The sequence below is a fragment of the Chiloscyllium punctatum genome, chromosome 49 (assembly GCF_047496795.1).
Source record: "Chiloscyllium punctatum isolate Juve2018m chromosome 49, sChiPun1.3, whole genome shotgun sequence".
NCBI classification, from domain to species: Eukaryota; Metazoa; Chordata; class Chondrichthyes; order Orectolobiformes; family Hemiscylliidae; genus Chiloscyllium; species Chiloscyllium punctatum.
The window spans coordinates 46,906,029-46,933,350 of NC_092787.1; the positions used below are offsets into that span (position 1 = coordinate 46,906,029).

Sequence of the window (27,322 nt, forward strand, 5' to 3'; positions counted from 1 at the left end):
AATGCGCTGCCCATGGGAGTGGTAGAGTCAGAATCATTGGCGACCTTTAAGCGGCATTTGGATAGGTACATGGATGGGTGCTTAATCTAGGTTAGAAGTTCGGCACAACATCGTGGGCCGAAGGGCCTGTTCTGTGCTGTATTGTTCTATGTTCTATGTTCTAAATAATTTTTCAGCAAGTGTAAGGATTGAGGGAGGATATGGAATTAGGGAAATAAGGAAAAAGGGAAGGCCTGTAAAATGGAATGTAAATGTTAAAATATTTAACGATTCAGACCCAAAAAAAGTGGTTGCGGGATAAATAAAGAAATAAAAGATATATTTATCTCATCCAGTTGTCCCCAGAATTACAGGTACCAGTCTTCAGCCAATTTGATTCACTCCACATAATATCAAGACATGGTTGGAGACACTGGATGTTGCAAAGTCTACAGACCCTGACAGAGTTTCAGCAATAGTACTGAAGACTTTTGTTCCAGAATTTGCTGCTCCCCTAGCCAAGCTATTGTAGTACAGTTGTAACACTGGCATCTACCTGACAATGTAGAAAATTGCCCGGGTATGCCCTGGACAAGAAAAACAGGACAAATCTAACTCAGCCAGTTACCACCCTATTGGCCTACTCTCGACCATCAGTAAGGTGATAGAAGGTGTCATCAACAGTGCTATCAAGCAGCACCTGCTCAGCAATAACCTGCTCAATGAGGTAAAAACAATGACTGCTGGAAACCAGATTCTGGATTAGTGGTGCTGGAAGAGCACAGCAGTTCAGGCAGCATCCAAGGAGCTTCGAAATCGACATGTCGGGCAAAAGCCCTTCATCAGGAATAAAGGCAGTGAGGCCTGAAGCGTGGAGAGATAAGCTAGAGGAGTGTGGGGGAGGGGAGAGAGTAGCATAGAGTACAATGGGTGAGTGGGGGAGGGGATGAGGGTGATAGGTCAGGGAGGAGGGTGGAGTGGATAGGTGGAAAAGAAGATAGGCAGGTTGGACAAGTCATGGGGACAGTGCTGAGCTGGAAGTTTAGAACTAGGGTGAGGTGGGGGAAGGGGAAATGAGGAAACTGTTGAAGTCCACATTGATGCCCTGGAGTTGAAGGGTTCCGAGGCGGAAGATGAGGCGTTCTTCCTCCAGGCGTCTGGTGGTGAGGGAGCGGCGGTGAAGGAGGCCCAGGACCTCCATGTCCTCGGCAGAGTGGGAGGGGGAGTTGAAATGTTGGGCCACGGGGCAGTGTGGTTGATGGTGCGGGTGTCCCGGAGATGTTCCCTAAAGCACTCTAGGAGTCGTTGTAGGGGGGCGTGGACCTGACCAGGCCCATCCTCCCATCCTGGCACTTTCCCCTGCCACCACAGGAACTGTAAAACCTGCGCCCACACCTCCTCCCTCACCTCTATCCAAGGCCCTAAAGGAGCCTTCCACATCCATCAAAGTTTTACCTGCACATCCATTAATATCATTTATTGTATCCGTTGCTCCTGATGCGATCTCCTCTACATTGGGGAGACTGGGTGCCTCCTAGCAGGGCGCTTTAGGGAACATCTCCGGGACACCTGCACCAATCAACCAAACTGCCCCATGGCCCAACATTTCAACTCCCCCTCCCACTCTGCCGAGGACATGGAGGTCCTGGGCCTCCTTCACCGCTGCTCCCTCACCACCAGACGCCTGGAGGAAGAACGCCTCATCTTCCGCCTCGGAACACTTCAACCCCAGGGCATCAATGTGGACTTCAACAGCTTCCTCATTTCCCCTTCCCCCACCTCACCCTAGTTCTAAACTTCCAGCTCAGTAACTGTCCCCATGACTTGTCCGGACTTGTCCTACCTGCCTATCTCCTTTTCCACCTATCCACTCCACCCTCTCCTCCTTGACCTATCACCTTCATCCCCTCCCCCACTCACCCATTGTACTCTATGCTACTTTCTCCCCACCCCAACCCTCCTCTAGCTTATCTCTCTACACTTCAGGCTCACTGCCTTTATTCCTGATGAAGGGCTTTTGCCCGAAACATCGATTTCGAAGCTCCTTGGATGCTGCCTGAACTGCTGTGCTCTTCCAGCACCACTAATCCAGAACCTGCTCAATGATGCCTAGTTTGGGTTCCACCAGAGTCACTCAGCTCCTGACCTCATTATAGCCTTGATTCAAACCTGGACACATGAGCTGAATTACAGAATGGAGGTAGGAGTGACTGGTCTTGACATCAAGGTTGCATTTGACTGAGTGTGGCATCAAGGAGCCCTAGCAAAATTGGAATCACTGGATATCGGGAGGTTGGGGGGATGGTGGGTGTGCAAATTTTCCAGTGGTTGGAGTCATACCTGACACATAGGAAGATGCCTGTGGTTGTTGGAGGTCAGTCATCTCAGCTCTAAGACATCTCTGCAGGAATTCCTCAGCATGGTGTCCAAGGCTCAACCATCTTCAGCTGCTTCATCTATGACCTTTCCTCCATTGTAAAGTCAGAAGTGAGGACGTTTGCCAATAATTGCACAAAGTTCAGCACCATTCACGGCTTCTCAGATACTGAAGCAGACCGCGATCAAAGGCAACAGGATTTGGACAATGTTCGAGCTTGGGCTGACAAGCAGCAAGTAACATTAATGTCATACAAATGCCAGACTATGACCATTATAGTTGAGAGACAATCTAACCACTGCTCCTTGGCATTCAACTGTGTTACCATCACTGAATCCCCCACTATCAACATCCTGGGGTTATCATTGACCAGAAACTCAACTGGACTCATCACATAAACACAGTGGCTACAAGAACAGGTCAGAAGCTAAGAATACTGCGGTGAGTAATTCACCTTCTGACTCCCCAAAGCCTATCCACCATCTATAAGGCACAAGTCAGGAGTGTGATGGAATACTCCCCACTTGTCTGGATGATGCAGCCCCAACAACACTTAAGAAGCTTGACACCATCTGGGATAAAAAACAGCTCGCTTGATTGGCATGACATCCATAAGCATCCATTCCCTCAACCATCGATGCTCAGTAGCAGCAGTGTATACTATCTACAGTGTGTACTATGCACTGCAGAAATTCACCAAAGATCCTCAGACAGCACCTTCCAAACCCACGATTCCTTCCATCCAGAAGGACAAGGGCAGCAGATGTATGGGAACGCCACCACCTTCAAGTTCCCGTCCAAGCCACTCACCATCCTGACTTGGAAATATATTACTGTTGCTTCATTGTTGCTGGGTCAAAATCCTGGAATTCCCTCCCTAATGATATTGTGGATCAACCCACAGCAGGTTGTTCAAGAAAGGAGCTCACCAGCACTTCCTCAAAGGCAACTAGGGACGGGCAATAAATGCTGACCCAGCCAACGGAGCCCACATTCTACAAAATGAATGAAAAGGGAAGTGTGAATAGCAGAATGATGAACTGGTACTGACTCAAAATAAACGCTGCAAGTAACACTGTAATCGATAAAGGAAAATCAAAACAAAATGGGCAGTGACCACTTTCAGAAATGATCAAACTCTGTGTTGAGTCTAAAATGCTATGTCCAAATGAAGTCAGTTCCTCAAGATTACTTTGAGTTCCGTAGAATACGACAGGAGGCTGACTGTGTATAAGTCAGCATGAAATGAGGTGGAGAATTAAAATGAAAGGTGACTGGATGTTCTGGGTTATTGTTGAGGTGCTCCATAGTAAGCAACTCTGGCAGGACAGTGTGAGTGCCAAAGGTCAAGGTCTTGTTCTCGATGTCATATTGAGTCAGGAGCATTTGACAGCACTAAAGAGAGAGAATGTCCTGACCAGTCAAGGACAGAATCTATTTGGTTCCAGCCAAGAGTTACCATTTCACTACTGGGAAAGATATAGCAGAATATACCTTAAAGGAAAATTGTAAGAGCTGTAGATTAATGATCCTGGAAAACTTTATTTAGCCTGTTCCTGATGAAGGCCTTTTGCCCGAAACGTTGACTCTCCTGCTCCTCAGATGCTGCCTGACTGGTTGTGCTTTTCCAGCACCACACTTTTTGACTCTGATCTCCAGCATCTGCAGTCCTGACTTTCTCCTGATATAGACTAGGACTACCAAATCATAAAGGTAAAAACAATGACTGCAGATGCTGAAAACCAAATACTGGATTAGTGGTGCTGGAAGAGCACAGCAGTTCAGGCAGCATCCAACGAGCAGCGAAATCGACGTTTCGGGCAAAAGCCTTTACCCGAAACGTCGATTTCGCTGCTCGTTGGATGCTGCCTGAACTGCTGTGCTCTTCCTACCATAGCATAAAGCCAAATACAAAGTAGAATTTCTGAAGCATATTCAGAAGAATTCTTGATCGTTACATTTCTGGCTAAGTGAGGAAAGAGGCATCACTAGAGCTGGTTTTGGGGTATGAAGTGTGTTGCGTGTCAGTCTGGGGATGTTTAGGGGACAGGAAAGGTAGCATCATTAGACTGGCTTTAGAAAAAGACAAGAAGAAATCCAAGCTAGAAATCTGTAATTGAGAAAGGACTTATTGAGGAAGGATCTCTCCCAGCACCATTGGAATGAATGGTAGCCAGACAGAATTATAAAGAGTGGTGCTGAAAAAGCACAGCATCCGAGGAGCAGGAAAATCGATGTTTCGGGCAAAAGAGGAGTTAGTTCAGATACAGTCAAAGAACATTTCCAAGAGCAGGGAAAGGTAGGACAGTCAAAGCCAGAGTATTCAAATGTTCCACTATTGTCTGACTCATGCATTTGTTTAGTTTTAACCAGGCCTTGAGTGAGGCAAGGAAGGAAATAGCAGGCGTGCTGACAATAATGTTCAATTCTACTCTGGCCCCAGGTGAGATCTCAATTGACAGCCAATGTGATACCATTATTCAAGAAGGGAGCAAAGGGTAAACTAGGAAGCTACAGGCCAGTCAACCTCGATGTTGGAGGAAACTTATTGGAAGTAATTCTGAAGGAATTTGCCTTCCTTATTACCTGCTAAACCTGGATAATAACTTTTCATGCACCAGGATTCCCAGATCCTGCTGTTCTCTAGCGTTCTGCAATCGTTCACCATTTAGATAGTATTTAAATAGTAATTTATTCTTCCTTCCTAAACTCACATTTTCCAATATCATAGTCTATCTGCCAAGTTTTCACTTGTTCACTTAACCTGTATATATCCCTCTGCAGACTCTTTGTGTCATCCTCACATTCCCAATTATTCCTGGGTCATCCGCAAACTCGGCAAAAGTATATTCACTTCCCTCATCCAAGTGATTGATATAGAAAATAATTGTGGCTCTTGCACTGATTTCTGTGACACTTCACTGGTTCCTGTTTGCTAATCTGAAAATGTCTCCTTTCTTCCAACTCTGTCTTCTATTAGTTAGTCAATCCTCTATCCATGTCAACTCCCAACACATGGACTCTTACTGGTTAGCATTGTTTGCAGTAACTTATTGAACCCCTTTTGGAAATCTAAATATATTACACCTATAGATTCTCCTTTATTTATCCCACTTGTTATCTCCTCAAAGAACTTTATTAAATTTGTCAGGCATGATTTCTCTTCATGAAGTGTTGACTCTGCTTGATTGTATTATGTATTTCTAATTGTTACCAACTGTTTATCTTCCTCCTTTTTCAATAAAGTTCGTATGTTGGCAATTTTCCAATCCTCTGGCACTTTTCCAGAATATAAGGACTCTTGGGAGATTATGACCAGTGCACCCACTGAATCACTTATCACGGAAGCTACTTTTTAAAAATATTCTAGGATGTATCCCATCAAACCAGGGGACCTATTGGTCTTTAATGCCATTAGTTTCCCTCACACTTTTTCTCTAGTGATAGTTACTGTATTTATTGCAGCTTGAGTATTTTTGGAATGCCATTAGTGGCCTCCACTGTGAAGAGTGATGCAAAGTATTTATTCAATTAAGGGACCTATACTTACTTTGAGCTCTCTCTTCCTTTTTATATTTTAAAGAAGCTCTTACTATCTGTTTTTATGTTACTTGTAAGGTTGCCTTAATGTTTATTTTCTCCTTTTTTAAAGTTATCGCTTGTTGGATTTTAAACTTGTTCAATCTTCAGGTTTAACACTAATATTAGCAAAATTGTATTTTTTTCCTTCAATTTGAGGCTATCCTTAACTTTCTTGGTTAACTATGGTCAGTTTATCCCCTTCCTAAACATCTTTGCTCCCACTGGGATATATGGTTATTCTGAGTGATTCGTTATTGTCTTAGATGTCTGTCTTTGTTCCTGAACTGTCTTCATTCCTAAATGCCTTTTCCAGTTCACCCCAGCCAATTTTGCTCTCGTCCCAATGTAATTATCGATATTTAAGTTTAGCATAATTGATTCTGACCCAAATTGCTCACTTTCCAACTGAAGGATAATTGCAACATGTTATGTGTACTGCCCCCAGGACTGTTACTCTGACATCATTTATTAGAATTGTAGAATCCCTACAGTCTGAAAGTAGGCCATTCAGCCCATTGAGTTCACACTGACCCTCTGAACAGCCTCCCTGGCCATGCTGAAATAATTTGTATTGCTCATGGATGTGTAGGCTAGGTGGGTTAGCCATTGTAAGTGTAGGGTTATGGGATACAGTAGGAGGCTAGATCTGGGTGGGCTGCTCTTTGGAGGGTCAGTATGGACCAAATGACCTCCTTTTGTGGGCGGCACGGTGGCACAGTGGTTAGCACTGCTGCCTCACAGCGCCAGAGACCCGGGTTCAATTCCCGCCTCAGGCGACTCTCTGTGTGAAGTTTGCACATTCTCCCCATGTCTGCATGGGTTTCCTCCGGGTGCTCCGGTTTCTTCCCACAGTCCAAAAGATGTGCAGGTCAGGTGAATTGGCCATGCTAAATTGCCCGTAGTGTTAGGTAAGGGGTAGAGGTAGATGTAGATGTAGGGGTATGGGTGGGTTGCGCTTCGGCGGGGTGGTGTGGACTTGTTGGGCCGAAGGGCCTGTTTCCACACTGTAAGTAATCTAATCTTTTGCACTGTAGGGATTCTATGATTCATGACTATATGAAATTGCTGAATAATTAGTTCCCAGGTTTGGTCTCCTTATAACCATGTCTGCTTGGTTGCTTTAACATCATACCCATAAACCTCAATTTGCACTATTAATTTGTTTATTTTCTTCTGAATATTGTGTGCATTTAAATAGAGCCATTAATTTTGTCTTTTAACCATTTCTTCCCCTTTGGCTCTGCTGACAGTTTTTCTTTTTACTTGTACACTCATCCTTTGTTGCCCCACTCTGGCTATGATTATAAAAATAATTAACCTGCAGTGTCACCATACCTCTTGCTTTGAAGGCCTACACTCTCCTTTCTGAACCTTCCTCCTCAATTTGTTTAAAGCCCTCTCTACAGTATTAGTGATTTGATTCACCAGGACACTGGTTCCAGCGTGGTGCGATTGAAGCCCGCTCCAGCAGATCAGCTCCCTTCTCTCCCAGTGCTGGTGTCAGTCTCCCACACACTTTAACCCATTCCATCTGCACCAATCTTTAAGCCACACGTTTAACTTCTTGACTGTATTTACCCTTCAACAGTTTGTCTTTATTACACGCAGTAATCCTGAGATAGCCATAGAATCATTGAATCATACAATCCCTACGCTGTGGGAACAGGCCATTTGGCCCAACAAGTCCACACTGACCCTCTGAAGAGTAACCCACCCAGACCCATTCCCCTACCCTATTACTCTACATTTCCCTTGATTAATGCAATTAGCCTCTTGGACGTTCTGTGGTTTTGTTCAGATCCTAATTGTTCGAAGTCTTTCAGCCCAACCTCGCTTCCTGTCCTTGCAATATTGTTAGTGCTAACTTTCCCTCCCGATCCAAGTTCATTCCCAGCTCCCGGGAGGAGGGAGATGAGGCACAAACTGAAACTAGTGGTTATGCAGCAAGGCCTATTTCTAAAGTGAGGCATCTTTATGCACTGCTTTTGCATGAGGATTCTTTGAGTTGATAAGAACATAAGGAATAGGAGCAGGAACAGGACATTTGGCCCATCGAATCTGCTCCCCCCTTCAGTAAGATCATGGCTGATCTTTTCATGGACTCAGTTCACCATAACCCTTAATCCTCTTAGTGTTCGAAATATATCTATCTTTGCCTTAAAAGCATTCAACGAGGTAGCGTCAACTGCTTCACAGGGCCGGGAATTCCATCGGTTCACAACCCTTTGAGTGAAGAAGTTCCTCCTCAACTCAGTCCTAAATCTGCTGCCCCTTATGTTGGGGCTCTGCCCCCTACTTTCACCCCTTCAGTAGACACCTGCCAGCATGGATTCCTGTCAGATTGAGAACACATTCTCCTTTGTGATTGAAAACTATCACTTTGTTGTTGCTCTAACTCCTCCATTCTCCATTGCTGCCCTGGTGTTCTCACTGGAGAGAGTGTGTGAGAGAGGGAGAGAGACAGAGAGATATACCTGCTCCATAGCAATCACAAACTCCATGCAATGTCCTACACTCTCTGTTCAGAAACATTGCCTGCGGTGTGTCCTGACATCTCCTTATGTACCTGATGTCAGATGGAGGCAGTAGTTATAATGCATGATGTAATTGTGCCTGACTGTGGACACCTCAAATACTGGGGTCTGTCAGTCCTTCTGAAGCCCAGTATCCTGTCATGGAGGGACTCACATCCCCCCACTCTCTGACATTGCTCCTGACCTAGGTTGAGGCTTGGGGGAACAGCGGGTGCGAAAACCACATTCAATGGCACTGCCCTAAAGGCAAAGGCATTTTTGTTTCCTGTTTGCATGTTCAATAAACATCTTGCACACATTCCAAAATAGATGTTTTATTCCAGAACAGCGGGGTAATGAGCAGATGCTCAGTATCATCAACATTGGAAACATCAGCTACTAATCCAATGAGTTTATGCTCAGCTCTGTTAGGAAGATCTATACTGACAAGGTGCATGGTTGGGTATGAGCAGTAGCTGGTAGTAAAAGGACCTGTCAGTTGCTCAGTAACTCTCCCAGGTCTTTCCTAAGCAGCTATGTCTGAACCTGTGACTTTGTTACCAGTTGCTACCCAAGAGTGAATAGGGCAGTAGCTGAGATGATGCCAACATCCATTCTCATCTCCTTATAACTTTTGGCCCAGAGACTGAAGTTGAGAGCACAATAACACCAATATCTACTGCAATTTGACCATTGCAATATGGACTGAGAATTGATGACAGGCACCAATCAGTTGGAAGGTCCTAGTGTTCCATCCTGTTTACTCAGCACTTTCTGCACACTGGGGAACCTCTTATTTTACTCTGATCTCTTGGAACAAACAAAAAGGGTTCAGAGCGCAGGATAAAGAAAGAGAGAAAATGAATTGACCTACCACACTCACTGTTGGTCGGCGATACATGGGCATGACCAGTGGGTCAGACTGGGACCTGACTTCTTGTTACCTTTGATGGCATTTGAAGTTTCTCGTCAAGTGCGACGGAGATGCTGATCATGGCTGGCTATGACGTGAAGAAGCATCTTGTGACATTTCAGAGCGAGGAGGAAGTCAGTGTTTCGAAATCATACAGAACAGCAATGGGGGAAGGGAGAATTTCTTTCTGACAAACTAAACCAGGGGTTGGGTGGGGGGAGCGGAGAGGCAGTAGTTTATGTGTGAATAGCCGATGAGGCACCTAGATAAAAATGTGTTATTGCATTGAATATACATTATTTTACAGTTAGAGGTCACACTGAAGGTCAAGATTGGACATGGATGAATGGGCACATATCTGGATTGCATCAATCTTCCTTAATACTAGCCCTGGTGAAGTCACCCAAAATGAGTTTTGTACATGGTCTGAAACTGACAGCCAATGCAATAATACCTACATTGCACTATCACCCAACTGCAACTGCCACTGCAGTATGGAGCAGTGTGAGATTTACACGGTTGTGAGTGAACATTCTCAGGCTTCATTCGAGACAGCTATTTATAAGACATGGTGAGGGGGGACCTTCTGCTGAATCTTACAGACTCAGATCTGATGACACTAGTGATATTCCCTGTAATTTCTCCTGACGCAATGCTGACATCCGAAAGCTGTGCATGGGAGCAGTGTCCGGAATCGGAAATCCATGCATCTCCGAATAGGCAGCCTGGAGCGCACATTGGTCAATATAACATCCCGCCTTTCACACACATTCACCAGTTATTCCTAGAGTAAAGGTCTAATAATCCTCTTCTCAACAGCAACACCTGAAAAACAGAAGGAATAGCAGCTTGACTGGCTATTCGGTCCCTCAAGCCTGCTGTGCCATTCAGTAAGATATGGCTGATCCAAGAGTGGCCCAACGTCCCTTTCCTACCTTCCCCTTATTGACCTTGACTCCTTTGTCCATCAAAAAGCTGTCTGTCTCAGTGTTGGTTTCTATATGTTTCAAATAACTAACCCTTTGTTTTGTTGAGCTGTGCATGTTTCCTTATGTTGTTATGAGTCAGCCATGCCATGAAGTGGGGAGCAGGCATAGACATGTACAGCATGGCAATTGACCTTTCAGTCCAACACATCCATGCTGAACAGATATCCTACATTAATCTAATCCCATTTGCCAGCATTTGTTCCAGAGAGACAGAAATTTCTTCCAGCATTGCATCTATGAGTAAATTTATCATTGACCCGTCAGGCTGTCCATTGAGGTGAATGACTTGCAGTGACACCAATGGATTAGTGAAGCATAGATCCCAACACAATTAGTTGGAAGGTGTTGCACAGTTTCAGTAGCTTTGGTCTCTTACCGTTATCCTGAACTACTGTAACACCAGGAGTGTGAGGCAACATTTAGCATTCCCAAAATGAAATAGGAGACTCTTGAATGAGAGGTACTTTGAAAATTCCTGACAAAGTCTCTTAATTTTCAAAAATAAATGCAGAAAAGTCTGGAGAAACTCAACAGGTCTGGCTACTCAGCCAAGTCTTTTACAATGTTCAGTCCTCCCTTGAATGAAGCTTCCTGATTTTGATCAGACATAAGCCTAGGTTTCCCATAAGTTGGAGGGGATGTTTGACCTCTTTGAGGACTTCCTTAAAGTATTTCCACTGTCCTCCCGATGCCTCCTGCCACAACCAAATTCTGAGTGGAACAGTTGCATCAAGAGGCTGGTATCAAGTGTGAGAATTAAATGACCAATCTAGTAGGTTTCGAGACTTTCGCACTGGGTGTGTGAGTGTGGTGAGTGCTCAGTCACTTCATTTTTCTGTGAGCAGAAACCATTTGCACAGAAGGCAATGAATGAACCAGCTCCCAGGCTCCTGTGAAATGCAGTCTTTGGAAAGTGCACACAGTGTGACTCATCATCCAGTCACCCTGACACAGCGCCAAACAAAATAACAACAGAGAAACAGGAGTAGGCCATATCGCCCCTCAATGCCTGTTTTACATTCAGTGAGATCATGGCTGATGTGAAGGCTCCCACTGCTCAATGGTGCAATACTCTCACACAAAGAGACCCTGTTTTTATTGCCCCAATAATAGATTATAAGCATCTGTGCATCATGTAAAAGCATTAAACCACGATGGTGAGGTACGTGCAATAACTATGCAAGCTGCTGGAATTGTAGCATCTTACTGCACAGGAAGAGCTCATTTAGCTCCTTGTATGTGTGTCAGCATTTTGAAAAAGCAATTCTAATTAGTAACAATCCACTGTTTCTTCTAATGGTGATGATTTTTGTTTCATTTCTAAGTATATATCGAATTTCCTTTACGAAGTTTTGATTGTATCTGCTTCATTGCACTTGCAGATGGTGTGTCTCAGAATCTAACAAGTTAATACATAAAAAGATTTCTGTTTTTCATCCTCTGAGTCTTTTCTCAATTATCTGTGCCCTTTGGTTTTTGACTCTTCTGTAAAACAAAACGTTTTCTTCCACCTAGTTTACATTGCCTCTTCTCACTAGTCCTCTCTATAGGTAACACTTCACTTGTCTCTGGATGACAGTAATGTCATTCCTGATGAAGGGCTATTGCCCAAAACTTTGATTTTCCTGCTCCTCGGATGCTGACTAGCCTGCTGTACTTTTCCAGCACCACACTCTTGACTCTCGATGACATTTAATCTGCCATGCATCTGCCCATTTCATTACTTCAAATGATGCCCTATTCTGCTACTGTCAGAGAGTTATAGAGTCATAGAGTCTTACAGCACGGAGGCAGGCCCTTGCGCCCAAACTGGTCTGTGCCGTCCAAAATGATCATCCACGCTAACTCCGATTCCCTGCACTTGACCCATATCCTTTTATAACTTTCTATTCCATGAATTTGTCCAAATGCCTTTTAAAAGTTGTTAATGTACCTGCCTCACCCTGGACATCCTCCCAACCTACTACACTTCCAGGTTTTATGCCATAGAGTCATTTACTGTCAGATTACAATGCAGAACGAAGTTGTCTAGCATTTGTCAGCTCACCATAGATCAATCCTATTCCCTCGCTCGATCCAGAAAAACTGCAAATTGACTTCCCTGAAATACCTAACCAATTTCTTTGTCAAATCATTCATCATCGTTGTTTCCAGCATATTCATTGTCATGGTCTAGGTCATATTCGCCCCATATTTCTTTCCCAAAACCTTAAGTCTGCATTTATTCGTCCTTGTACCATCCATTAATGTGAATAGCTTTTCTTAGTCTATCTTGTCAAATTCTGCCAAATCTCCACTTGATTTTCTTTGGTACCGGGAGAACAACATCTCCAGTCTACCAGAAAGTTAAGATCCCTGTAACCACTCTAATAAAACTCGTCAGAGATGCCCACATCCTTCCTGAAATGGGGTGACCAGAACTTCTTCTTTATTCATTTCTGGGCATTGCTGAGAAATGATGAAGAAGTTATGAGCCGTCAAAATCTCGAACAGTTGGAGTTTGTTTTTACAGAAAGGTGACCCAATCCCGAACCCTATGCCAGCCACTCTGACCGAGGGGCTGCTACAGTCAACGAGCAGCAACACTGAGCTCATTAAACATCCTGCTTGGTGTGTCTGGCATTACCCCAAATGAAACGTGAAGTCTGCTGTTATCTACAAATGTAGGGGGGGGGGTGGGGGAGGAGGGAAGCAGTGGAGGCAGTGGGCAAGCCTGAGTGTGGGTCACATGACTTCGTCAATCACTTTGATGGCTATAAAATTAATTACCATGGTTACTGAAGACTCACTAGCGGGGTGATTGAAAATCTTAAACTGTCTCTCCTTCCTATAATAACATATAAAAAGCTAGTTCATGTATCAAATTCTGCCTGACCGGATTATATTGACTCTTTCTATCCCTTCTGCAAAAATGCATTACCTCAGATTTCCTTGTATTAAATTCAGTTTGTCATTTTGCTGACCACTATGTTAGCCTGTCTAAGTCCTCTTACTACCTTCTCCCCAGCCCCACCCCCCCTCCCATTTATCTCTCTACCCCTGAGCCTCCCTGCCTCATTCCTAATGAAAGGCTTTTGTCAATTTTCCTGCTCTTCGGATGCTGCCTGACCTGCTGTGCTTTTCCAGCACCGCATTAATCTAGACTCAGATCTCCAGCATCCACAGTCCTCACTGTCGCCTAACTCCTCCTTTTGTTGATTGATAATCCTCACTGTCTGCCGCATTGCCAGGTTTGGTATTGTCAAATTTCGAACCGTTCCTACATATTCCAATTTTCAAATAATCTTTTCATTTTTAAATACAATTTAATGGTTTTTAACTGAATCTTGAGGAACAACACTGTCTATTCTCATCCAGTCTGAGAAAAACATCACTCGTTTACCATAACACTTTGGGATTTTAGAGCCAGGGACATAGTCTGAGAATTAGGGCCAGACTGTTCAGCAGAAACATATGGAAGTGCTTCTACACAAAAAGGGTGACTGATGTTTAGAACTTCCTTCCACAAGCAGCACTTGATGCTATTAATTTTAAATCTGAGACAGATAACCTTTGCCAAACAAAGGTTTATCTGCCTCAGATTTAAAGTCCCAACCAGCAGAAATAGTTTATCTTTATCTGCCCTGTCTCTTCCTGTTAATATTTTAAAAACTTTGATCAAATTTCCCCTTGATCTTTTAAATTCTAGAGAAAGCAGGCCTAATTTGTCTAACTCATAACTTAACCCCTGAAGTCCACATATCATTCTTGTCAACCTTGATTGGTGTGGACTTGTTGGGCCGAAGGGCCTGGTTCCACACTGTAGGGATTCCAATTCTAATTCTACCTCCGAGGCCATCATATCCTTCCCAAGGTGTGGTACCCATATTTGCTCTCAGTACTCTGAGTGGGATCTTCCAGAGTTTTGTATAACTGCAGCATATCTTCCTCAAGCTCTCTCGATATTGGTGCTAACATTCCAGTAGATTTCTTGACTATTTCTTTAGCTGGTCATGACATTTTAAAGATGAACACACCTGAACCCCCAAGTCCCTTTGGACATCCACTGTACTTAAGTTCCTACCCTTTAGAAAGCGTCCTTTCTCGGTCCAACATGGATAACCTAACACTTTCTTACATTGAGGCGGCACGGTGACACAGTAGTTAGCACTGCTGCCTCACAGCGCCAGAGACCCAGGTTCAATTCCTGCCTCAGGCAACTGTCTGTGTGGAGATTGCACATTCTCCCTGTGTCTGCGTGGGTTTCCTCTGGGTGCTCCGGTTTCCCCCCACGGTCCAAAAAAAAACGTGCAGGCTAGGTGATTTGGCTGTGCTAAATTGCCTGTAGTGTTAGGTGAAGGGGTAAATGTAGGGGAATGGGTCCAGGTGGGTTGGTCTTCAGAGGGTTGGTGTGGACTTGTTGGGCCGAAGGGCCTGTTTCCACACTGTAACTAATCTAATCTAAACAACTTCATCTGCCACAGTTTTGCCCTTTCACGGATATCCCTTTGTAATGTTATGCTATCGACACTGTCTGGAATTCTGCCTAAGTTTATATCATCACTGGCCACCACTGACACTGCCCCTGGCCAATTAGTTGAGCAGCAAATGCTGCCCTATCAGTGACACCAACATTCAAAGAATAAATTTTAAAAATCTCTGCTTTCCCCATCATTCACTGAGTTCTAGTTTTCTTTTCCCTGTTTTCCCAACTTGCTCAAAACCACTTAGCCTGTGGCTGATAAATCATTTCCTTAAAGAGACTGGCAGTTTCATGTTCCAGGATACAAAGGTTACAGGAAGGATAGAAAGGGGACAATAGAGGAGGGAGAGTGGCATTTTTGATAAGGCATATTATTATGGTTGTACTTAGGGAGGTCACTCCTGGAAATACATCCAGGGAAGTTATTTGGGTGGAACTGAGAAATAAGAAAGGGATGATTGCCTTATTGGGGTTGTATTATAGACCCCCTAATAGTCAACAAGAAATTGAGAAACAAATTTGAAAGGAGATCTCAGTTATCTGAAAGAATAATAGGGTGGTTATGGTAGGAGATTTTAACTTTCTAAACATAGACCAGGACTGCCACAGTATTAAGGGTTTAGATGGAGAGGAATTTGTTAAGTGTGTACAAGGCAATTTTCTGATTCAGTATGTGGGCAAAATTTGACCTACACATTGGGAAATAAGGCAGGGCAGGTGACTGAGGTGTCAGTGGGAGAGCACTTTGGGGCCAGTGACAATAATTTTATTAGTTGTAAAATAGTGATGGAAAAGGATAGACCAGACCTAAAAGTTGAAGTTCTAAATTGGAGAAAGGCAAATTTTGACGGTATTAGGCAAGAACTTTCTAAAGCTGATTGGGGGCAGATGTTCGCAGGTAAAGGGACGGCTGGAAAATGGGAAGCCTTTAGAAATGAAAGAACGAGAGTCCAGAGAAAGTATATTCCTGTCAGGGTGAAAGGAAAGGCTGGTAGGTATAGGGAATGCTGGATGACTAAAGAAATTGAGGGTTTGGTTAAGAAAAAGAAGGAAGCATATGTCAGGTATAGACAGGATAGATCGAGTGAATCCTTAGAAGAGTATAAAGGTAGTAGGAATATACTTAAGAGGGAAATCAGGAGGGCAAAAAGGGGATATGAGATAGTTTTGGCAAATAGAATTAAGGAGAATCCAAAGGGTTTTTACAAATATATTAAGGACAAAAGAGTAACTAGGGAGATAATAGGGCCCCTCAAAGATCAGCAAGGCCGCCTTTGTGTGGAGCCGCAGGAGAGGGGGGAAAATACTAAATGAGTATTTTGCATCAGTATTTACTGTGGAGAAGGATATGGGAGGTATTGAATGTGGGGAAATAGATGATGACATCATGAAAAATGTCCATATTACAGAGGAGGAGGTGCTGGATGTCTTGAAATGTATAGAAGTGGACAAATCCCCACGACCTGATCAGTTGTACTCTGGAAGTCTGTGGGAAGCTAGGGAAATGATTGCTGGGTCCCTTGCTGAGATATTTGTATCATCGATTGTCACAGGTGAGGCTCTGGAAGACTGGAAGTTGGCAAAAGTGGTGCCACTATTTAAGAAAGGTAGTAAGGAAACACCAGGGAACCATAGACCAGTGAGCCTGACATTGGCGGTGGGCAAGTTGTTGGAGGGAATCCTGAGGGACAGGATGTACATGTATTTGGAAAGGCAAGGACTGATTAGGGATAGTCAGCATGGCTTTGTGCGTGGGAAATCATGTCTCAAGAACTTGATTGAGTTTTTTTGAAGAAGTAACAAAGAGGATTGATGAGGGCAGAATGATAGATGTGATCTATATGGACTTCAGTAAGACATTCAACAAGGCTCCCCATGGGAGACTGATTAGCAAGGTTAGATCACATGGAATACAGGGAGAACTAGACATTTGGATACAGAACTGGCTCAAAGCTAGAAGACAGAGGGTGGTGGTGGAGGTTACCTTTCAGACTAGAGGCTTGTGACCATTGGTGTGCCACAAGGATCAATACTGGGTCCACTGCTTTTCATTATTTATATAAATGATTTGGATGTGAACATGGTGGGTATAGTTAGTAAGTTTGCACATGACACCATAACTGGAGGTGTAGTGGATAGCGAAGAAGGTTACCTCAGATTACAACTGGATCTTGATCAGATGGGCCAATGGGCTGAGAAGTGGCAGATGGAGTTTAGTTTAGATAAATGCGAGGTGCTGCATTTTGGAAAAGCAAATCAGAGCAGGACTTATACACTTAAAGGTAAAAGTCAAGAGTGTGGTTCTCTCCACATGCAAGGTTCCCAGTCTCATTCCTGATGAATGGCTTTTGCCCAAAATGTTGATTTTTCCTGCTCCTCTGATGCTGCCTGACCTGCTGTGCTTTTCCAGAACCACTCTAATCTTGATTCTAATCTTCAGCATCTGCAGTCCTCACTTTTGTCTACTTAAAGGTAAAATCCAATGGATTGTTGCTGATCGAAGAGACATTGGATTGCAATAGTTCCTTGAAAGTAGAGACAGAGGTAGATAGGATAGTCCAGAAGGCATTTAGTATGCTTTCCTTTATTGATCAGAGTACTGAGTATAGGAGATGGGAGGGCATGTTGCGGCTGTAAAGGACATTACTTCAGCCGCTTTTGGAATATCGTGTGCAATTCTGGTCTCTTGCATATCCGAAGGATATTGTGAAACTTGAAAGGGTTCAGAAAAGATTTACAAGGATGTTGCCAGGGTTGGAGGGTTTGAGTTATAGGGAGAGGCTGAATAGGTTGGGGATGTTTGGATGGGTACATGAATAGGAAGGGTTGGGAGGGATATGGGCCAAATACTGGCAATTGTGACTAGATTAGGTTAGGATATCTGGTCAGCATGGATGAAGGACCTGTTTCCGTGCTGTACATCTTTATGACTGTATGATTCTATTGCCATTACCCCATGATAAGTTTACTAGGATAGTCTTTTGTTTGCTTGTTTTCTGATTGAATCCTCTGCCATAGGAACATGGAGAATGGAGTAGGCTAATCAGCCCATTGATCCAGTCAATGGCTGATTGAATTTGACCCTCTTTCAGTTTAGAGATTCTGCTTTTAAGACGATTTTTTAGAAGTTCTGCACCACTTAAATTCCATAAATGTTAAATTTGCTAACCAACCTATTCCATGGTACTTTATCAAACGCCTTTTAAAAGATCTTCTCCAAGTCATTAGCATACAACCCTTATTAATGCTTCCTGTTACTTCTTCAGCAATAACAACCACCTGGATTTATATAGCCTTTGTTTTAAAGGTGGTAAAATGTCCCCTGGAATTTCAAAGGAGCATTCTCTAACAAATTTGGACAGTCATTCACACAGCTAGTATTTTCCCATTCTGACAAGCAATGGGGAAGATGGCAGGATGGGCACATAATCGTGTGGGTTGACAGGGGAGATACCAACCCTTACTCCCTTTCCTCCTGTGAGAGTACTATGGCCTTAAAAGGAGTACTTTGACTTTTTTTTGATGAAGGAAGGTTGAGGTACAGGTCTCGAGTAGTCTGCTTAAATCCAAAAAAGTGAACAGCTTGTGAGGCCTTGGGTTTGTTTTTATGTTGGAACAATAGAAGCGGCATGACTGGGTGGGGTCAAGCTCCCACAACACCAGGCTTTACTTTTCTGCAATGCCTGGGGCCTTGAAGCTGGATGTGGAAGTACTTATTCCTCTCGTGTAACAGCTAAAAGCTGAGGTTCTGTTCCTTTTGCTGAATTGCACGTGAGACAATCTATTTTACTGAGTTTGCCTTTGCTAAGGCTGTGTTTATAGGATGTTAATATATTGGAACAGTTAATTAGAGTAGTTAATATATATGTATATATAATTATTTTGTTAAATATTTTGATAGAAAGATGGTGTTGCAGAGTTCTGCACCACATCACAAGCAGGACAAAGCCCTAACCCACCCTACCCGGGTCATCGCAATATCCTGAGACACTGGAAAGGTCGCAGAGGCCCAGGAAACTGTTAAAAAAATACTTACCTCTATTTTCACTGTTCAGGCATGCCAAAGAAGGGAGCGGGTTCACCCGAGGTCAGCCTCGGACTCAATTTCTTACCAGGCCCTGGTAACGGAGCTCGCAAAATCTCATGAGATACTGGGTAAGCAGATCAGGGAGAAGCTGGCCCTGGTCTCTATTGCACAGCAGAAGCATGAACAGCAGCTGGGAGACCTTGGGAAAAGGACGGAGGAGATGGAAGGCAGAGTCCCAGTGATGGAAGCTGATACCGATCCCTCCAAGGATGGTGATCCAGGCCCTGGACACACAGGTCCATAATTTGCTTGACCAGGTTGATGACCTTGAGAAAGAGGCAGGAGAAAAAAATATTTGTATCGTCAGTCTGCCCGAGGGTAAGGAAGGTGAGCGACCAGTGGAATTTATTGAGGAGTGTTTGCCAAAATCCCTTAACTTGGAGGCTGGAATGGGAAATCCGAAGATTGAGGGGGCTCACTGGGTCATAGCGCAGAGGTCAGGGCCGGACCAATGTCCTCGTCCTATCTTGGTGCAGTTCCATCATTTTAGTGATAAGCAGAGAATCACGAAAGCTTCCAGAATCCAGGGGAAGGATCTGCAGGCCCTACTTAATGAGGGCTCCAAGGTGACGTTTGTCCAGGAATTGTCGTCGGTGGTAATTGGGAAAAGGAATTCCTATGATGGCATCAAGAAAGGAATGAGGGAGCTCAGGATCCAGTACTCCCTGAGGTATCCGGTGGTGCCATGGCTTACCTTTAATGGACCTGAACATCTCTTTGTCATGTCAGAGAAAGCAAGTGATTTTGTGGACCAACTAACTTAGTCTGAGCAATTTAGTATGTACAAATAGTAGCATTGTTTGGATATGTCACTATTTGTTTTAAAAAAGAGGAAGTCCACGTGAGGTTTTCTTTTCTCTTTCCTTTTGGTAATAATCTGGTTTAAACTGTGCTAAGGGGTGGCTGGGCTGTTTACCTTTAACTTCTAAGTTAAGCTATGTCAAGGGATGGGTATAGTTACTTACTATTCTTTTTAAACTACTTTGTTCACATTGTTATTTGATGGTGCTTTTTTTTGTTGCATGAGTTTTTGGTGTGGCTCTAGCTAGGCGGAGGGAAAATGGTTGGGATGGCTAGATGCCTACTTATGGGAAGTTTATGCCCAGTTCAGGTATTTAAATGTCCTGCTGCTGTTTTGGCAGTGGGATGGGAAGCTGGATCTCTGATCACGCTCTAGTGTAGATGCCCCCTTTGGGCAGGGGATGTGTTCCCATATCCAGTGCCCCTATATAGTCTTTGATCGCTTTGTAAGTTTGTTAACTGTTGTGGTTTCAGTTTGTGTAGTTTTAATGTTCTGTGCATCTTCTGACACTAAGACTTGGTGATTTATAATTCAAGTTCCTCCTCTCTGGAATCTAAATGTTGCTGCAGAAGGTTATGGCTAATGACTTCCTTAATTGAGTACCTGGAACATCATGGGGTGTCACTGACCAACTAAGAGGAAAAAGGTACTCTCGAGTCTTAGAAGGGAAAAGGTAGATATTGCTTTATTGCAGGAGATGCACTTGGATGATAGGGAGCATTTGAAACTACAGCAGAATTGCTTTGATCAGGTTTACTTTTCATCTTTTAATACCAGAAGTAGGCGAGTGGCTATATTAGTTAGGAGAAATCTCCCATTTAAGTTATGAGAGTGTGTTAAAGACACACACGGGAGGTTCGTAATCCTCAAAGCCCTGATAAATAGGGAAGAATATGGTGTTTTAAATGTTTATTGGTCTCTGGCCCATCCCCTCACATTTCTGGTAGATGCGTTCTCTAAATTGATCAGCTTCAAATCTTGGCATATTATCATCAGGGTGATTTTAATTGTCTTATGGATCCCATGGTAGACAGGTTGCCCAAAGGCCTCCCGATACCCTCTGTACAAACTAAACAATTAGTGGATATATATGTGGAGTTAGGTTTGGTGGACATCTGGAGGCGTCTCCACCCTACAGGCAGGGATTTTGTGGTTTTTTCCAATCCACACAGGTGCCCCATCAGGATTGATGATTTTCTGACCCACATGACAACCCTGGACTTGGTGGCATCTTGTATGATTGGTAATATTACCATCTCCGATCACGCTCCAGTGTACCTGTTGGTTAAGATTAAGGATGCTATGGTGGGCCCGAGGCACTGGCAAATGGATTCTTTTATCCTTAAGGATAATAAGTTTATGGAGTACCTCTCTAGGGAATTCAGGGCATTCCTAGACATTAATTCGGGCTTAAGTCGCCTGTCTGTCCTTTGGGGAACTGCCAAAGCCTATGCCAGGGGGTTAGTTATCTCCTACTTTGCCAGTAGGAAGTGGCAGAAGGAGGAGCAACAATGTCTCCTCGAAGCACGGTTGAAGGCAGCCGAGAAGGCCTACTTTGGCAGGCCCCTGTTGGCCAAGCTGCAGTCTGCATGGAATTCCGTGCTCACGCAGACAGCAAAGAACGAGCTCACATTTGCAAAACAAAGGCTGTTTGAGCATGGTGACAAGTTGGGCAAGTACCAAGTGTATCTCACCAAGAAAAAGAGTGCCCCTCAAGCCATCACGTCAATTAGGGAAGGTGCTGGAAACCTAACCGGTGATTTTTAAAAGATTAATGCGGCATTTTGGAGATTTTACTCTGAATTATACCAATCTGATGGTTGTGAGGATGGGCGTCCAAGATGGAATCCTTTTTCAAGGATCTGGAGCTCCTGTGTGTAACCCTTAATGCCCCCTTATCAGAGCAAGAGAACAGGAGGCTGTGAAGCAGCTTCAGAGTGGAAAGGCACTTGGTCCTGATGGACTTCCCAGTGAATTCTATAAAGAATTTATAAACAGGCCCGATGCTTAATGATCAATGCCTTGTACAGTCATGATCATCTCCCGCCATCTCTAGGAGAGGTCAATGTCTCTCTTATTCTTAAAACAGGGGAAGTCCTGGAGCACCGTGCTTCTTACAGGAGAAAGGGAGGACTGTAGATGCTGGAGATCAGAGTTGACAGCGTGTTGCTGGAAAAGCACAGCAGGGTCAGGCAGCATCCGAGGAGCAGGAGAATCGACGTTTTGGGCAGAAGCCCTTCATCAGGAATGAAGCTTATGGACGGGGCTGAGAGATAAATGGGAGTGGACTTGGGGGGGGAGGGGGTGAAGGTAGCTGAAAAAGCGATAGGTGGATGAAAGTGAGGGAGAAGGTGATAGGTCAGAGGGGGCAGTGATGGATGGGCCCGGAGGGAAGTGTTGAATTGGAGGCTTGGGACTGGGATAATGTGTGGGGAGGGGAAATGAGGAAGCCGTTAAAATCCACATTAATCCCTTGTGGTTGCAGGGTCCCATGGCTGATTATGAGGCGTTCCTCTTCCAGGCAGGTGGTAACGGTTTGGCGGTGGAACAGGCCCAGGACCTGTATGTCCTTGATGGATTGGGAAGGGGTGTTGAAGTGTTCAGCCATGGTACATTGGGGTTGGTGGGTGCTGGTGTCCTAGAGATGTTCCCTGAAATGATCTACAAGAAGGCATCCTGTCTCCCCGATGTAGAGGAGACCACTTTGGGTACAACGGATACAGTAGATGACAATTTGCAATAGGACCCATGCTTTATAGATGATGGTTCTCCACAGGATCCACTTGGCTCCAGATCGTTTGTCAAAATTTAAACCAGGCGTATCTTCAACATGTTCCAAATGCAAGGTGAGTAAGACTACTCTTACCATTGTCTCTGGTCCTGTTCCAGGCTCCAAACATATCGGAGAGCTGTGGCAGGTGCAATGGAGGGAATTTTGGGTGTAAGGGTGGAGGGGGACCTGATCTCTCTTCTTCTTGGCCTGCCCAGCATATTCCCTGTAGATGTGCATAAGAAAAATCTTTTCAACCTTCCCACTTTCTGTGCAAGAAAGGGTATTTTGTTAGGTTGGGTGTCTGAAAACCCTCCAGGTTTGTTGGATTGGCGTAAGATTGTTATGGAGCATATCCCCTTGGATTTTCTTACAAGTGTGGTACTCCATAAAACTGAGAATGTCTATAAGATGTAGTGGCCCTTTTTGGAATACCTGGACACAGATTTGTCTGCCACACTAATAAGGTTACAGTCCAACAGGTTTATTTGGAAGCACTAGCTTTCGGAGCACCGCTCCTTCATCAGGAAGTTGTGGATGAAGGAGTGGCTCTCTGAAAGCTTGTGCTACCAATTAAACCTGTTGGACTATAACCTGGTGTTGGTGATTTTTAACTTTGTATGTCCCAGTACAATACTGGCAACTCCATATCATGACACTAATAAGGGTTTTTATATAGTCATAACAATTGTGTTTGACAAGTCTAATATCCAGAGACAGGGAGCTGTGAACATATTAATGTATGAAAATTAATGCTCTCGATATTGTTTTGCTGAGCTGTATTATTATTATTGATTAGTTTGTTGTTAGTTATTATTTATTTAGTTTAAGTAGTTGGACGGGTTTTTAAAATATGTTATATGTTTTTATACATTTGTACATGAGTGCGATTTGGGATTTTAATGTTTTTGTTCTTTCTTTGTATTGTTTTGTATTTGTTGTAATATAAAAAACCTATGTTTCAATACAAGTATATTTAAGAAAAGACATTTTGACAGAGTTACAGTTAAGCCAATTCTTTTCTTTTCTTTTTATTTTGTCTGTATTTTAACTGTCATGTAAAAAATAGTGTTCTACTTAAAGTTGAGTAGTTTGACCAATCAAATTGCATCTGGAATCCAATGCCTGACATTCATCTTTAAAATAAAAAAAAAGTTAAGATCGAGACTATCTTCTGAATAGATTTTGAGGGGGTTTGGTCTGGTCCATAGCACCACTGCCTCATCATTTAGGTATTGGATGGAAAGGCCAATGGTCCATCTTTTGGCCTGATGCCAATTGAGATACCTAAGCTGTAAATTAACAGTTCCTCAAGGGCCCATCCTGCCTGGCTCACCAGTCTTTTAGTTTCCAGGCAAGGTGACAAAGAGTTGGCCTCCACATCAAGGAAAGGTTGTCTGTCAGTCCGTGCGAGATCGTGGTTCTCAGGATCTGTATTGATTTGAGCAAGACCTGGAGCTAATGGGTTAGCCTCCGAGAGCCATTTCCCTATCACATTTCCGAACCCTCCTGCTCAGCCCTTTCACATCATTCCCAACACCAGGAACCTCCCCCCCCAGCAGATAACACTTAACCTCCTTCACTTCCATCTGGGGTTCAAGGCTGGATTCTCCTACCTGGAGCACATGGACTCTGTCAGGGCATTGACCAATTTGGAATTTTCTCATCGCCTCGGGCTGGGGGAGGGAAATCGCCATCTCAGGAAGAGATGAACCAATAATTCCTGAATACTTAGGTGGCATGTTAAGGTACGCATCCCGAACTTCAAAGACAAGTTATCTCAGGACCAATATATTCATTGGAATTAGGTTTTAGGAAGTATCTCAAATGTGTAGAAAAGCAGGAGGATGATGAGGGAATCCCAGACTATTTAAGAACATCAGATTTAGGAGCACGAATATTTCGTTCAGTCCCTCAAGCCTACTCTACCATTTGACGCAATCATGGCTGATCTCACCTCGGCTTTGACTCCACCTTCTTGCCTTTTCTTCATAACCCTTCAACCCATTATGAATTAAAAATCTGTCTATTTCCTCCTTAGGTTTGGTCAGTGTCCCTATTTTAAATCCATAATATCCTTATCCGAAAGCTGTGAGCTGGGTTTGAGAACCCAAGGCATAGCTGCCATTGGTGGACCCATGAAACGAGGGCTGTGCGAGAGACCAGAATTAGAGGAGTGTAGGTATCTCTAACGGTAGCAGGACAGAGGGAGTTGCAGAGAATTGGGATGTGGGAATACCATGGCAGGTTTCAAATACAATGGTGAGAATTCTTTTAAAAAATGGAGACTTAAAACTTCAGCCATACCCATTGCTTCTATTAGCAAGACACACTGATTGGTTCCTTATTTTTCTGCCTGCTGATAAATTACCTTTAACTCCTCCTTTGGATGAGGCAGTAAATCAAGAGCCTAAGTTCACCATGAAATAAAAGAATCCTTGGCAATACTGAGAATACTCTACTCAACATTTATCCCTCAGTCAAATGCCAACGTTGATGAACTATTTTTATTCCTGCATTTAGAAACTAGCTTCCCAATCCCAACTAAGACAATGCTGCAACATAACTTAATTGACTATTAAATGCCATAAGATGCCTTGCAGTTGTGAAAGGTGCCGAATAAATGCAGGTTCTTCCTCTTTTTCACAATTTCCTCCTTAATTTCATGTTATCATTCAGGATGTACAATTTCTTAATTGTTGAATCATACCTTTCGGTATCCCAAAATAAAAAGCTTTGCCCAACTGAGATATAATGCTGATATAGATATCTTCCCGAACTACACAACTTACCGTACCCACTGGTGCAGTTTCATTTGTAAATTAGGATGCACAACTCTCTATTCTTTTAACCAAGTTATTCACATCGATTCAAGTCAGTCTTGGGGCTCAGTCAGCAATGCGCCTGTTTCTGGACTAGAAGGTCTATGTTCAAATCTAATTCCAGGATTTACTGAACAAAGAAGGAGTGTTATATCAACAAGCAAATCTGTTTAATTTCTAATTTAATTTTTCTACTTTATACTAAAAAGTACTGGAGTGATAATTTTTTAAACTTATTACTTTATTTTTCTATTTTTGTACCTAGGTACCCTTGTGTCTAAGATGGTGCTGGGAATGGTGACATTGTACACTTTTCCCTGTACTAATCCCTGGACTTGAGTGCACATGACATTGAAGTTAATTCTAAATCACAAATCAGCTTTGACCCAAGAGAAAATGTGCATAATGAGAGCTGGGGTCCCTGTGTCGATCCTATTGAGCACCATTCATCACCGTATCCCAGTCTGAGTACATTCCTTTTATTGCTACTACAAATTGTCTACATCCTAAACAATTAACAACTCATGTCATTAGGTTACATCCAATACACTGTCTTTACTTCTGCTACTAATGTCTTGTGGAACACATCCTGCAATGCTTTCCAGTATAAATTATGCTAATTGACACTCCCTGTCATAAATACAAAGACTTTCTGTTAGATGGCCTGCCCCCAAAGTGTGTTTTGGAAGGAAAAGAAAACATTGATATAACACTTATTCAATCTCAAGGTCTTTGCAAATCACTCTGGACTTTAATACATCAGAAAACACAGAGTCCCCACAGTCAAGTACCACAAACAGCAGTGAGATAATGATCGCATAATCTGCCTTGTGATTGTTGAGGGATAATTGGCAGCCCGGACATTATGCAAAGCCCTTGAGATCTTTAATATCCAACTGAAAGGGCAAATTAAGCCTCATGTTAATAACTCACTCAAAGGACTGGCACCTCGAGCAATGCAGCACCCTGTCAGTGTGATGCTGGAGTCCCTGGATTGAAATATAAATGCACAACTGCGACAAATGCTTTGAGACACCACTGTGCTACCGGTGAGGCCAGTGGAGGAGACTGAAGCATTCTTCCTGAAAAGACTTACTTCTTTAAACGTGGTCAGTGCTCATCAGGTTTGTCAGGTCGAAACTTCATCAATGAACTGTTCAGAAGCTGGTCACATTCAGGTGTACTGCACCGAAGAGTAATCCTGTTTGAAAATAAAAGCAGTAGAAATAATCTTTACTGTGAGACAGAAATAACCGTTGCCCAATGTCTCAGCTCAATATAGAGTGAGATAGGACATGGCACTTAAATCTCCAAGCTGATTTGAAAACTAAGCTAGATTCTCAACTGCTCTGATAAGAAGTGACTACTACTTTTAGTAAAGTAAATTGGCAGTGGAGGACACTGTTCTTGAACTTTCACTGTGAATACTTACCTTCTGTGATTGCCTCAGGAAATGTAACACATCGAAGCTCTTCAGTCTGTCAAATGCAGACAGTGAAACTGCTGCAAGTTTTTATAAACCTCATGCAGCTGCCCGTGCACGTTCAGTGACCGCCCGTCACCCTCTGGTCCTGACTGTCGAAAGAACAACCACTCACGCAGATGTTCCAAGCATAAAGTGAGAGTGGGTGGAGGGAAATCTCTAGGCACATTTTATGCAAAAGAAAATCATGGTTTTCCAAGCCAGGAAGGATCCAGGTCCACCCAGGCAGTTATTGTAAAACAGATGGCGTTCAGAGAGGTCTCACTGCAAATTAAATGGCTGGAAACAATTCAGAATGGTAAAACAAGACTTCCATTGATTTAATGCCTTTCAAAATCCGAGTTCATCTCAAAATGATTTACAGCCAGCCAGCTAGAACACAAATGTTGTAATCGTAGAGTCCCCACAGTGTGGAAACAGGCCATCTGGCCCGACAAGGCGAAAGTGGGGACTGCAGATGCTGGAAGTTAGAGTCATGTGTGATGTTGGAAAAATACAGTGGGTCAGGCAGCATCCGAGGAGCAGGAGAATCGATGTTTCAGG

The 27,322-nt window shown here is 43.5% G+C and overlaps 1 protein-coding gene across 2 annotated transcripts in view; it reads right to left on the reverse strand.

The window, feature by feature from the left end:
• Window positions 1-26,843, reverse strand: part of LOC140469679 (alpha-(1,3)-fucosyltransferase 7) — a 66,343-nt gene extending 39,500 nt beyond the window's left edge. The window contains exons 1-2 of one of the 2 annotated variants that reach the window (XM_072566420.1): window positions 26,729-26,843; window positions 26,393-26,497 (exon numbers count right to left, since the gene is read on the reverse strand). The gene's annotated coding sequence lies outside the window, so the exon portion shown is untranslated. Of the gene's footprint in view, window positions 1-9,325; window positions 9,414-26,392; window positions 26,498-26,728 lie in introns of those variants that run through there. The other variant, XM_072566421.1, reaches the window with a different exon arrangement.
• Between the last annotated feature and the right edge of the window lie 479 nt (window positions 26,844-27,322).